We start from the raw sequence: 12,667 nt of genomic DNA, 5'->3' as shown, positions 1-12,667 counted from the left end.
CTGCTGATAAAATGGTACACATCGGCTTTCGCACTTTCTGATTCGTTATGATGCGCAAACCATTTAAGTCCAACCTATAATAGACAAGCTATGCAAATCTTTTCAGTATGAAGTTTAGACACATATCAGATAAGCACGATTTTAAAATGAAGTGAACAGGCTTGGTTTAAGGGGCGAGTACTTGTAGTGTTATCATGGTGGCAAATGCAGTTATAAGTACTATTATTTGTTTTCCATATCGTCATAATTGACCTTGACATTTAACTAGTGAGCTTGCCATACTGCAGGGCATAAACATTAGCATTAGCACAGTTCAGATTTCACTTATTGTTGCCCAAACCCTGCATCACTTGCAGCATTGAATATATGATATAGTAATTATGCTCTTAGTCATGACTGAAGGAAACACCTAAATCAGTTCTTATTTTATTTGAAATGATTTCAGAAGGGATGAATCAGCTATCGAATAATGAGCCAAGCAGACACTATTAGCAGAGACATTAGGAGTCTCACAAACATGCTAAATACTTGTCACAGAGAAACCCCTCACCTACAGCAAACACCTTCCTTTGACACCCACAAGGTGGAAATTTGTGTGCTTTCATTTCTCTGCTGTTCCATGAATAACCAGCTTAGTTTAGCACTGCCATCACACAACAAAACATGCGTTCTCTACGTCGCCCCCACTCTGCGTGGGACTTCCTCCTGCAGTTCAAAGAAACTCAATTATGTTTGCACATCATTTGTGCATATACTGGTTACATGGATGGATGGAAATTCTTTATGCAATATTTAGCATGTGAAAGTAACATGGCGCCGTCACCTACAGGTGACAATGGACAGTTCAACCATTGAAGTATGATTGACATTTAGTCTTAACAATGCCTTGTCTTTGTAATGTCACCCTGTGTCACCTTACCATTTGTGGTCTTATTAATAGGCCTAACGTCAACACAAAATATACAAGTACTGTAAGGATCAAAGTGAGCTGTGAAGGTCAGACTTTTCCTGAGCACACACAGAAGAGCCGGTGTTCCCGTTGTTCCCTTGCTCTGCCCTATGCTGGCTACTGAGTACTCAGAACATCTCCTGAAGCAACCATACCATGTGCCTTGTGGTTCAGGCACTGATGTCATAGTACTGATGCCGTACTATTTCATGCAATATTTCTAAAAAAAATTTGTTATGCAGAAGAAGTCTTGGTCTCAGATTGACAATATATAATGGATTGTCCATCCAGTTATAATTTATTGGTGTATAGCTGGATAGAATGTATGTATGTATATACAGTGTTCACAGAAAGTCTTGGGATGCTTGCTTAATTCTTAATTGCTTAACAAAAATGTTGTGAATTTATTGGTTGTATAACACATCAATACTTTATTAATTTGTTTACAGAAATATATATATATCACATTAGAAACAACCAGTAAAACATTTATTTTATGCAGTAATAAATTGAAACCTGAAAAATAGTTCTAAAAGAGCTGAGTTAAAAAGTTCATTGACAAACAATGTTATTGGGTACTTTTCAATTAGTAACACCTTTGCAATGACATAAAACGCCAAACATTTGTGTTTAGTACCACTTTGGGAGCCGATGACTTACAATTGCATGTAATAGCGAAATGACAAAAGCAGAACTGAATGACTGACATTTAAAATGTTTGTGTGGAAGATCTGTGCAGATACGTTAAACATTGCATGTCAATGGATTTTTTTGTGAAACTATATATATATATTTGTAAAATTTTTACCGAATTAAGCAAGTGTCACAAGACTTTCTGTGAGCACTGTATGAAGCTGCCTGTCTCAGTTCTTTAATAAGCCTTCTGCTATGGAATCTGTATTGACAAGGCAAATGGTGTTGTGTGCCTATAGTTAGGTTTCTGGAGACGTTCTCAGGTTATAGATTCAGCCAGCATTCTTGGCTGTTTCAGTATGTGTCTGCCGTGGGCTGATCCTTTAGCCTACTGCATTGCATTTAGCTCGAATCAGACTAGTGTTTCGACTGTGGTCTGCATAGCGATATTGAAACCAAAGATTATATCTAAGCCATCTTGTTAAGCTTGGAGACTGAAAAGAGAGACCTATATGAAGAAGGGCTGCATTTTAAAAGGCCGGCTTTGTCAGGGCAGAAACACTGAAGTGTCGTTAGCCTAATTGGTGACACCAGCAAAAAAAATGGCGCCACAACTGTGGGGCGCTCCCAAGCACATGTCAGTTCCTTTTTCTGCTTGAACGTGCTTGTTAGCACTCAAAGCTACAAGAGCTGACAAACAGCCGTCATTAATCCTGTAAGCCGCTGGTCTGTTCTGTGTGAACTTAAATGTTCTACACGCTCTTGGTTTGTGGTGTGTGACGTGTACGGTCCTTCGCTTGACTGACACTGCCTGTGGTCTGTCGTCCTGCGACGAGAGCATGCTCCTTATTGTAACTTACAACAGAGATTTACTAGAAATGACAAGGGCTGGGGGTTTCTCAGTAGCTTCGCACCAGATCGTCCGCAACAACACCCCTCTCCCAAGCTCAGTGCACTGCTGGCATGTTGCCGATTGCAGCGACAGGAGGGGTATGCTGCAGAAGGCAGTCTAGCAGAGGCCCAAGGCCTCAACACAGCTGATACCACACAAAAGCGACTAAGTAAAGGCAGCTTATTGTTGGCCCATTGTTTTTGCTTTTCGCTATTAACTGAGTAGATAACTAAACAAGCAGACCTCAACACTAAAGCAGCTTCCATGTCCTTCAGGAAATATCGATCATGTGTAGTGTTGGTCGTTTGAGGCTACATTAACTACTAGACATGTTACTTTACTTACACTAACCTTCAAAGTTGTTAAGGTGAAAAGGTGCGTTAATTTTTACTTAACCAGTGGCTACTCTTCTGGATTTATCTTGAAGGATAAATTTAGTAAATATTGTGTGTTTTGTGAAAGTTTGCAAAATTAAAGACTTTCCCATTTGGATTAATTGCACTTTATTTTGATTGCCTCATTTTTTTTTGCACTCCCTTAGAGGGGCCTGTGGAATTTGCATTGTAGGATCTTGTCAGTAATGACACGAGTGGCTAACTTTCCCCACCATGACCTACTTCCGTATCTTCCGTAGCTTTGCTGTAGTCCGTTCTCTGATTTGCTCAGTGTTCAACATCAAGACCCGAAAAACAGCCATTATGCAGTTTATTGACGTACTGAGCAATTCATGTGACTATGCCGTTCACAATGTGTTTATTAATACATTGACTCACACATGATAAAATCAAGCTGAGTGTCATGGAGGCACATTGGTTGTCACAGCTGCATCACGCCGCTACTCCAAACGTTCTTCAGATGTAGGACAGATGTGGGAACGTACCCTAGTCTCCTGCCCTGTGATGGAATGGGCACGTACCCTAGCCTCCTGCCCTGTGATGGACAGGGCATGTACCCTAGCCTTGTGCCCTGTGCATCCTGAGATTGACTCCAAAGGATGCATAAAATCAAGCCACATAATATAAATAATATAAAAAAATATGATCTCTTCTTGTACTGCCACAGTAAAGCTGAATTAGAATTTTAGCTAATGCTTTTTATTAACTGTGCCTTCATATTGCATTCATTATACATTTACAGAACATTCATAAACAGCATGTAAGTATACCTTAACATCCTAATATACCTTAGCAGCTTTATCATACATTAATAAACATTATGTAATAAACATTATGGAAGAAAGATTGCCATTTTATTCAGCCCTTAAAAGAACTAACACAGACACTGCATTATAAAGATACTGCATTATCTATAGTGCATTATACACTCACCTAAAGGATTATTAGGAACACCTGTTCAATTTCTCATTAATGCAATTATCTAATCAACCAATCACATGGCAGTTGCTTCAATGCATTTAGGGGTGTGGTCTTGGTCAAGACAATCTCCTGAACTCCAAACTGAATGTCAGAATGGGAAAGAAAGGTGATTTAAGCAATTTTGAGCGTGGCATGTTTGTTGGTGCCAGACTGGCCGGTCTGAGTATTTCACAATCTGCTCAGTTACTGGGATTTTCACGCACAACCATTTCTAGGGTTTACAAAGAATGGTCTGCAAAGGGAAAAACATCCAGTATGCGGCAGTCCTGTGGGCGAAAATGCTTTATTGATGCTAGAGGTCAGAGGAGAATGGGCCGACTGATTCAAGCTGATAGAAGAGCAACTTTGACTGAAATAACCACTCGTTACAACCGAGGTATGCAGGAAAGCATTTGTGAAACCACAACATGCACAACCTTGAGGCGGATGGGCAGCAGAAGACCCCACCAGGTACCACTCATCTCCACTACAAATAGGAAAAAGAGGCTACAATTTGCACGAGCTCACCAAAATTGGACAGTTGAAGACTGGAAAAATGTTGCCTGGTCTGATGAGTCTCGATTTCTGTTGAGACATTCAAATGGTAGAGTCAGAATTTGGCGTAAACAGAATGAGAACATGGATCCATCATGCCTTGTTACCACTGTGCAGGCTGGTGGTGGTGGTGTAATGGTGTGGGGATGTTTTCTTGGCACACTTTAGGCCCCTTAGTGCCAATTGGGCATCATTTAAATGCCACGGCCTACCTGAGCATTGTTTCTGACCATGTCCATCCCTTTATGACCACCATGTACCCATCCTCTAATGGCTACTTCCAGCAGGATAATGTACCATGTCACAAAGCTCGAATCATTTCAAATTGGTTTCTTGAACATGACAATTAGTTCACTCTACTAAAATGGCCCCCACAGTCACCAGATCTCAACCCAATAGAGCATCTTTGGGATGTGGTGGAACGGGAGCTTCATGCCATGGATGTGCATCCCACAAATCTCCATCAACTGCAAGATGCTATCCTATCAATATGGGCCAACATTTCTAAAGAATGCTTTCAGCACCTTGTTGAATCAATGCCACGTAGAATTAAGGCAGTTCTGAAGGCGAAAGGGGGTCAAACACTGTATTAGTATGGTGTTCCTAATAATCCTTTAGGTGAGTGTAGATAAGATCTTCATAAAGCATTCATAATGCATAATACACATGGCTATAATGTGTTATGCCTTTTGAGAAATATTTATAGCCTTGTTTATAATGCTTTCTGAATGCATTATTATTCGTTATGAATGTGGTTATAAATTACTAAAAACATGGCCTTGAGTAAAGTGTTCCCAAAATGTCTCATAAAGTATCTTCATAGGCATGTTGAGTTGAGGTGTTACCTACTGACACCTACTGTTCAGAAGAAGCCTGTGTGTCCTACTTTATCATCGTATAGGGCTGGCTAGAGTTCAGATCCCCAGATTTTTGTCAGCTGCTGCATTTATGTAAAGCATCTGAACAACATCTACTAACGTACATAGCCCAGGTTGGGATAACATGTACCTGTCCGTTTCCACTTTCAGATTTTGCCGGAACCGGTGGTGAAGAAATGGTGGTGTTGCCCTCTGAGAAAGGTCAAGGTCATGATGGGCGATCAGCTCTGTTTGGCAGGCCCTCCCTCTATCAGAGTTTGCGGTCACCGGGCTTGGCCCATGTGAGTAAGTCAAACTGGTGCAACTGCACTGCATGCTTGCCCAGACGTACCACTGCATGCTACCGCACGCCACCTCTGGGCTGGATGTAGATGGTCTTCTCATGTACAGCAACATCTGCAGATGCTTCAAAATTGCACTGCCAAGATGTGCATTGAAAGCAAAAAAAAACAGCTAAAGTGCAAAATGGATTACTGAGTTTTATAGGATTACTTTAAGCTTCAAGTACAAAGATATCTGGTCAAAAACAATTCACTTTGGTTAGGTTCTATGTCAATCATAGATTCTGAGTTTATTACATCTAGTATATATATATATATATATATATATATATATATATATATATATATATATATATATATATATATATATATATATATTCAGCAAGATGTTTTTACATGTGTTAGTATGATATGTCTCCCAGGATGTCAGTAGTAGTTCGTCACCTCTAACACTAAGCCATAAAGACAAGTTTCTCATAAGACTGACATTTGACAGTAATTTCCTGCGTCTCTTGATATTGTCATTGATATTGTATTGTCGTTGCATGTTGTCCACATATTCCCCTGTTCCCTTTTTGTATGTACTGCTAGGTGACTTCCTATCATTTTTGGGCTGTTGTACCAATGTATTCTCAACTTGTTTACAAGTTTCTGAAAGGCATATCCTTTGCAGACATTTTTGGGTAGTTAGATGTGTCTTATACAGGAGGTAAAATTGTGCTCTGCATGAGTTACTTTGTGACAGGTACGGAATAGGATTAGGGCCACCATGAAAATATTATTTGAATTCTGACTTTAATTTTCTATTGACTCAAATGACTTTTTCTATTGACTCAAAAGGTCAGGAAAATTCATGCTGTCATTTGAGGAGGGTGTCTGCCTCGTATGAAGGTGGTCTCCAAAAGCAAAGAAGACCGCAGCATGATGTACATAATAAAATAAATCAGCGCTGCTGATGCTAGCCTGCTCAAAGAAAAATCACAAAACTACAAGGAATCATCACAAAATCCACTAATCTGAACAATGTTTTAAAGTTTAGGGGGGTGTTGTGTGTTTAGTGCCTGTGTTCAGAACTTCATCGGTTCAGATCCCAGGTAGGGCCCTTGAGCAAGACCCTTAGGTGCTTCTTGTCCCAAGAGGCACCTAAGGGGGGGGGGGGGGGCAATGATGTCCCTTATTTCTGCAGATTGAAGGTGGAAACCCTACCCTTAGCTGACCCTGCTCCTTCAAAAATGTCCATTACTTTGGGTAAAAGTGTGAGCTAGATAAATTTAATGTACAAAGTAGGCAGTTTTTTAAGCAAAAAGTACTAAATTTGTATTACTGTGAAACATTAACAGAATTTAATACGTGTGAACAAGGGCAGTATGGTGGTTCATGGTTTCCTCACACTTCTGCAGTTTTGGGTTTGAATCCCACCTTTGTTCTGAGGGTGTGAATGTGTGGGGGGGGGTTGCATGTTCTCACCATGCTTGTTGGGGTTCCTCCCACAGTCCAAAGTGATGCAGTTAGGCTAATTAGACATCTTTAAATTACCCTCAAGAAGTCTAATTGTGCAATGCATTGGTGATCATGTGCCCTGTGACATCTGGCATTCCATGCAATTGGCACCTCTGCTTTGTGTCTGGGATACACTTCCCATATGCCCCTGAAAAGGGACATTGTACATTGATTGTTCCATGGAAATTTTACTCTTTATGCTAAAAACATACACATTATTCATCCATCCATCCATTTCCAAGAACTGCCTATCCATTGTAGAGTCACAGTGAGCCAGGGGTCTCACCCAGGAGGAAACACCCTCAGCAGGATGCCAGTGTGTTATATGGTCTGTGCTTACGCAGTTCCGTTTACCACATTCTCTGACATCCTCCAAGCTTCTCGATAGCTTGCTGCATTGCTTCTGGTAAGGGACTGGGTGGCAGAGATGTTTTGATAGTGGCACTATAAATCACGAAATTGGAATTCGCATGATTAATCACTGCCTCCAAGGCTGCTGTCAACCAAAACAATATCTGTTAGAAAGACTCCCATGAAATTTAATAAAATCAGGTGTTCTGAACATGTCAGGTGCTCTAGATACTCAGGTTTAGCGGTTACTTCCATGCATGGGTTGCATGCTTGTATCAAGCAATGTTGACTGACATTTCCTTGGCTCAGCATTCTGCCCCCTGGTGTCCATTTTAGTATGTGTAGCCAAGACGATGACCCGGGCCCTCCATTGCATCTCGAGTTAGGGATTGGACCTGCTGCCTGCCCCCGGTGGTTCAGTGTACAAATTTTCCATCACTTTCAGTGGACACCTGCCCGACCTGGTATCTTAGCAGCAGAGACAGTGCCCAGCTACGTGCTGAGCATGAATGGGTCATCATGTAGTTAGAGACACCAAAGGCACTGGTGGGTTGGATATCACAGCATGCATCCAATTGCCGCTTGATACCATTAGGCTTGGCATACCAGTGGAGTGTAAGTGGGACAATCATGAACACGCAGGCCTTCATGAACCTTGTGAGGAAATGGCATAAACAGGCAGCTTCGCTGGTGAATCATGAATGACTTCACTAGGGGAAATTTTACGGAGGGCATGCTGAAATGGAAAAATTCATTCCTTATAAACGAGTCAGTTTCAGTTTTACATTTTTGTGTATTTTTTGTGGCATGTTGGTGAGAATTGAGTCAATGGATTGATGGCAGACACCAGGAAGAAACGTCCCTTTGTTCTAACGATGGCATTAGGCTAGGGGGCCCTTGAAAGTATACTTAAAAATGCATGGGTGTATATTATGCAAATTGTCTCATATCGCAGAAATGAAATACAGTAAAACCTCGGATTGCAAGCATAATTCGTTCCGGAAACGTACTCATAATCCAAAGCACTCGTATATCAAAGTGAATTTTCCTATTAGAAATAATGGAAACTCAGACGATTCGTTCCACAACCCAAAAATATTCATAAAAAAAATCATTAATACAAAATATAAAGTAAAAAATACATAAAACAAATTAACCTGCACTTTACCTTTGAAAAGAATCGTGGATGGTGTGAGGGAGAGGAGAAGAGGAGGGTTATTTAGTAGGACGACATCCACTATAACTAACGGAATCACTTCTATCTGGAATCTTTTTCTTTTTGTGCGACTTTAACAAGGAACCTATCCAATGACAGCTGCTTTTGCCTCCTTTTCGATTTCGTGGAAATGTGGACATTACATTTTCGTTAAACAGATTAATCGCTCGCACTGCTACGCCCTTATTCGGGTGGTGCTTTTCTACTAAATTTTGACTATACGAGTGAGGCACGCCGACTGAGACCAAGCATGGGAAACGATTACCCACAATCCCGCAGCGAGACAGAGAGGACAACCATCAACAAACAACTGAGCCTTGTGATTACGTGACACTAGGCAGACAGAGCATATACATAATACTCGTATTGCAAGACCTCTCTCGTTTATCAAGTTAAAATTTATTTTAAAATTTTGCTTGTCTTGCAAAACACTCGCAAACCAAGTTACTTGCAATACGAGGTTGGGCTGGAGCCACAGGGGCAGTTGCTGATTGCCTCCCAGAGTGCCAGCTCCCCTGTCAATCACAGATTTGAAATATATAATTAGCTAATTATGAGGATGACCCCTCTGTATGAATTATAGCTCCTCTTATACCCCCCACCTTAAAAATCCTAGAATTGCCCCTAGTAATAATAAAGATGGGCTCAGACCAAGGTGAGCCTTCCATTGACGGCTATTTTTGGGTCATTTTTTACTCATGTTATCAGAGGCTGTGCTCATAATGCATTAATATTTGTGTACAGTTAGATGGGGGCGTTGGATTGTTTATGTAGGTTAAGGTTAAGATGAGATTAACTTAAGAAAATTATAACAAGGGTCAGTTGCATCTTTTTAACACACAACAATTCAATTCCATAACCATTAAATTAACATCTGTACTATGGAGCAGTGCATTGTGGAAAATCATGAACATCTCAGCACACTAATCAAATCTGGAACCTTTAACTAGGAAGCTGCACGATTAAAATGCAGGAGAGCACTTTGTGACATTTAGGAACAGATCCATTGAATGATGAAACCTATAATTTCTCAAATGAATATGAGAATCGTCTTCAAACCACAGTAAAGACTGGAAAGAGAGAAACTTGACTCGGTGAGAGTTGAACAAGCTTGGTGAAAATAGACTGAGAAAAAGGTAAAAATGGAAAGGTACCATTGAAATAAGCATTTATGTTGTTAGAGGTCATGGACCATAAAGGGTATGCTAGTCATGTGACATTTCCTGAAAAATAATCAAACTTGTTTTTTCAGTGCTAACCATATGAAGAGTTTTAAATAATCACAAAATATCTTGCTTCACTCCAGCCTGTCTGTAAAGTATGTTTCAGTTTCATAAACCATATAATTATGTATATTTTATGTATGTTCTCTATATGGGTAAAGGTACTGGAACACACCTCTTAATCACTGAATTCAGGTGTTCCATTCAGGTGTATAAAATCAAGCACCCAGCCATCCAGTCAGGTTTACAAACATTTGTGAAAGAATGGGTCATTCTGAAGAGCTCAGTGAATTCAAGCCTGGTACTGTCATAGGATGCCACCTTTTCTTCCCTACTAGAAATTCCACGGTCAACTGAAAAGTGGTATTATTTCAAAGTGGAAGCTTTTAGGAATGACAGAAACTCAGCCACACACCTAAATCTTGTAGAAAGCTTTCCCAGAAGCGTGGCAGTTGTTATAGTTGCAAAGAGAGGACTGACTCCGTATTGATGCCTATGAATTCAGAATGGGATGTCATAAAAGTTCCTGTAGGCGTAATGGCCAGGTGTCCCAATACTTTTGTCCCAATAATTTATGTAAATTTTGAATTTTTTCTTTATTGTGCAGCATCTGGAGGTGCATACAAGCTATCAACGTCATTGTATATGTGCACGTATGACTATAACTCTGGAAACTTTAATTTACTGAATCAGGTTACGCAGTAACAGTGCGTCATCTCCGATGTGTTCCAGTAACTTGTCGGGACGGGCTCGTTTGGTATGGGTGGGGCGGGGCCGTACTGGTGCCTTCGCCCTCCTGATACCATCAGGTGGGGGCCCAGACTCCTACTCCTCTCCTGTGAGCAGCAGAATCAGCAGCTTTCACCAAATACACGCCGGCATGAAACGTTGCTACTACGAGGTCTGCTCCTTGTCATTTCTTTGGCCCAACCCCATGATCTCTCCTGGGACAACCTTGAAGAAGATAAAATATAAGTCATTGAAATAGAAGATCCCATGAAGTTAATTCTGGGTTTACATCTGTGTTTATTAATATTTCCTCTTTTACCTTGAAATGCTACTTCAACTCTTAACCACTTGAAATAATGTTGAATAATTTTGCTTTTGCAGAAGATGATGACGACTCTTGCAAAATTTAAAACAGAACAGCAAATTTCCAAAACTCATTCTGTTTGTGGACTGTGGAAAAGTAACGGAAGTTCTTCATTGGGCTTTGTACCCCATAAATTTGCTCTTCTGTTGCAAAATGTGATAATCACTTTGTTTAGGATGGCAGGTAGAATCGAACCTGATGGGGATTAGGCAGGGGTGTCCCTTTTGAGGGGGCATATGGACAGTTTCCACAATAAACACAATATTCTGTACTTTTGTAGAGAAACGATTATAGCCAGCAAGAAAACAAATGAGCGACACAGGTTGGAATCACAGGGCTTTGGGGGGATTCCGAGCCAGTGTCTGGACTGTGGTCACTAGTCAGAAGGAACAATGGCCAGAATCTCACAACTTAAACATTTAAAAAATGTGTGGCAGGTGGAATGTGCATTTTTTATACTTTATTACTTATATTTTCTCCTCCCCATCCCCATAACACCTGGGAAAGTGGCTGGAAAACAAGGATTGGTGAGTGATTCTTAACATTATGCTGTTGTCTTTCTTTTTGGTTTGTTATTTCCTCACCGACACGACATAAGGTATTGTATAAATAACTAAGTGTAGCATTGTCAGTTGGCCTACTTTTGGCCTGTGTGCAACCTATACTATATGAAAATGACAGGTCATATAGAAAGTCTACAGCACTGTTTACCTCCACACAAAAAGCAACCCTGTAAAGCTAGTATCATCCTGCGTCCTCAAGCTGTCTAGCAGTTTGTGTCAAAACGTTAGCAACACCTAGGCGAAGACCTGTGGCCACTGTAGATACACAAATGCTAGGCTGTTTTTCTACCCAAATGCTGGGTTGAGACTGCTGGGTTATTTTCTATCTAAGTTCCCTGTCCTGACCCAGCATTTGGGGTCCTCTTCTGACCCAGCTGTGAGGTTATGTTTTTGACCCAGCACTTGGTGAACTGTACCCCCATTGACATGGGAATCCATGTCCTTGCAAACCTCATTCAAAAAAATCTTTGTTGGAAGCGTTGGAGGATAAGCACATAAAAATCCTACAAAAGGCTGATGTGGCGTAGAGGTAATAAGGTAAACTGGTTGTTTTTAATTTTTCTGTTATAATAGAAATAAAACTACTCATCTTCTACTTCTTCTTTATTATTATATCTTAAGTGTGTGTTAAAAGACAATAAGTATGCGGCTCATACATGCCGTTGCCCTGATGATTGAATAGCTGCTTCCCCCCCAGGAATCACTCTGCATCCTCTCCCTCTGTGTGATGCACCCCAGAACCCCCCCAGGAATCACTCTGCATCCTCTCCCTCTGTGTGATGCGCCCCAGTACCACCCCCCCAGGAATTACTCTGCATCCTCTCCCTCTGTGATGCACCTCAGAACCCTTTCTCCCCCAGGAATCACTCTGCATCATCTCCCTCTGTGTGATGCGCCCCAGAACCCCCCCCGGAATCACTCTGCATCCTCTCCCTATGTGTGATGCACCCCAGTACCACCCCCCCAGGAATTACTCTGCATCCTCTCCCTCTGTGATGCACCACAGAACCCTTCCTCCCCCAGGAATCACTCTGCATCATCTCCCTCTGTGTGATGCGCCCCAGAACTCCCCCCCTCCCCCGCCGCTCTCAAGCTTTACTTTCCTTTTCTTATAAACTTGCCACGTGGCCCAGCTGGGAGGAAAAGGGCCCCAGCATGAAGCTGCAAGCCCGGCTTTT

General features: G+C 41.2%; 1 long non-coding RNA gene across 3 annotated transcripts in view; it reads left to right on the top strand.

Annotated features, from left to right (window-relative positions):
* Positions 1-12,667, top strand: part of LOC111851325 (uncharacterized) — a 55,118-nt gene that overhangs the window by 6,690 nt on the left and 35,761 nt on the right. For 2 of the 3 annotated variants that reach the window (XR_011989763.1, XR_011989764.1), the window contains exon 2: positions 5,413-5,543. This is a non-coding gene — a long non-coding RNA (uncharacterized lncRNA). Of the gene's footprint in view, positions 1-5,412; positions 5,548-12,667 lie in introns of all 3 variants that reach the window. The other variant, XR_011989765.1, reaches the window with a different exon arrangement.

The sequence above is a fragment of the Paramormyrops kingsleyae genome, chromosome 1 (genome assembly GCF_048594095.1).
Source record: "Paramormyrops kingsleyae isolate MSU_618 chromosome 1, PKINGS_0.4, whole genome shotgun sequence".
Classification (NCBI taxonomy): Eukaryota; Metazoa; Chordata; class Actinopteri; order Osteoglossiformes; family Mormyridae; genus Paramormyrops; species Paramormyrops kingsleyae.
Note: the sequence above shows the minus strand (reverse complement) of the source record. Positions and strands in the feature narration are given on the sequence as shown.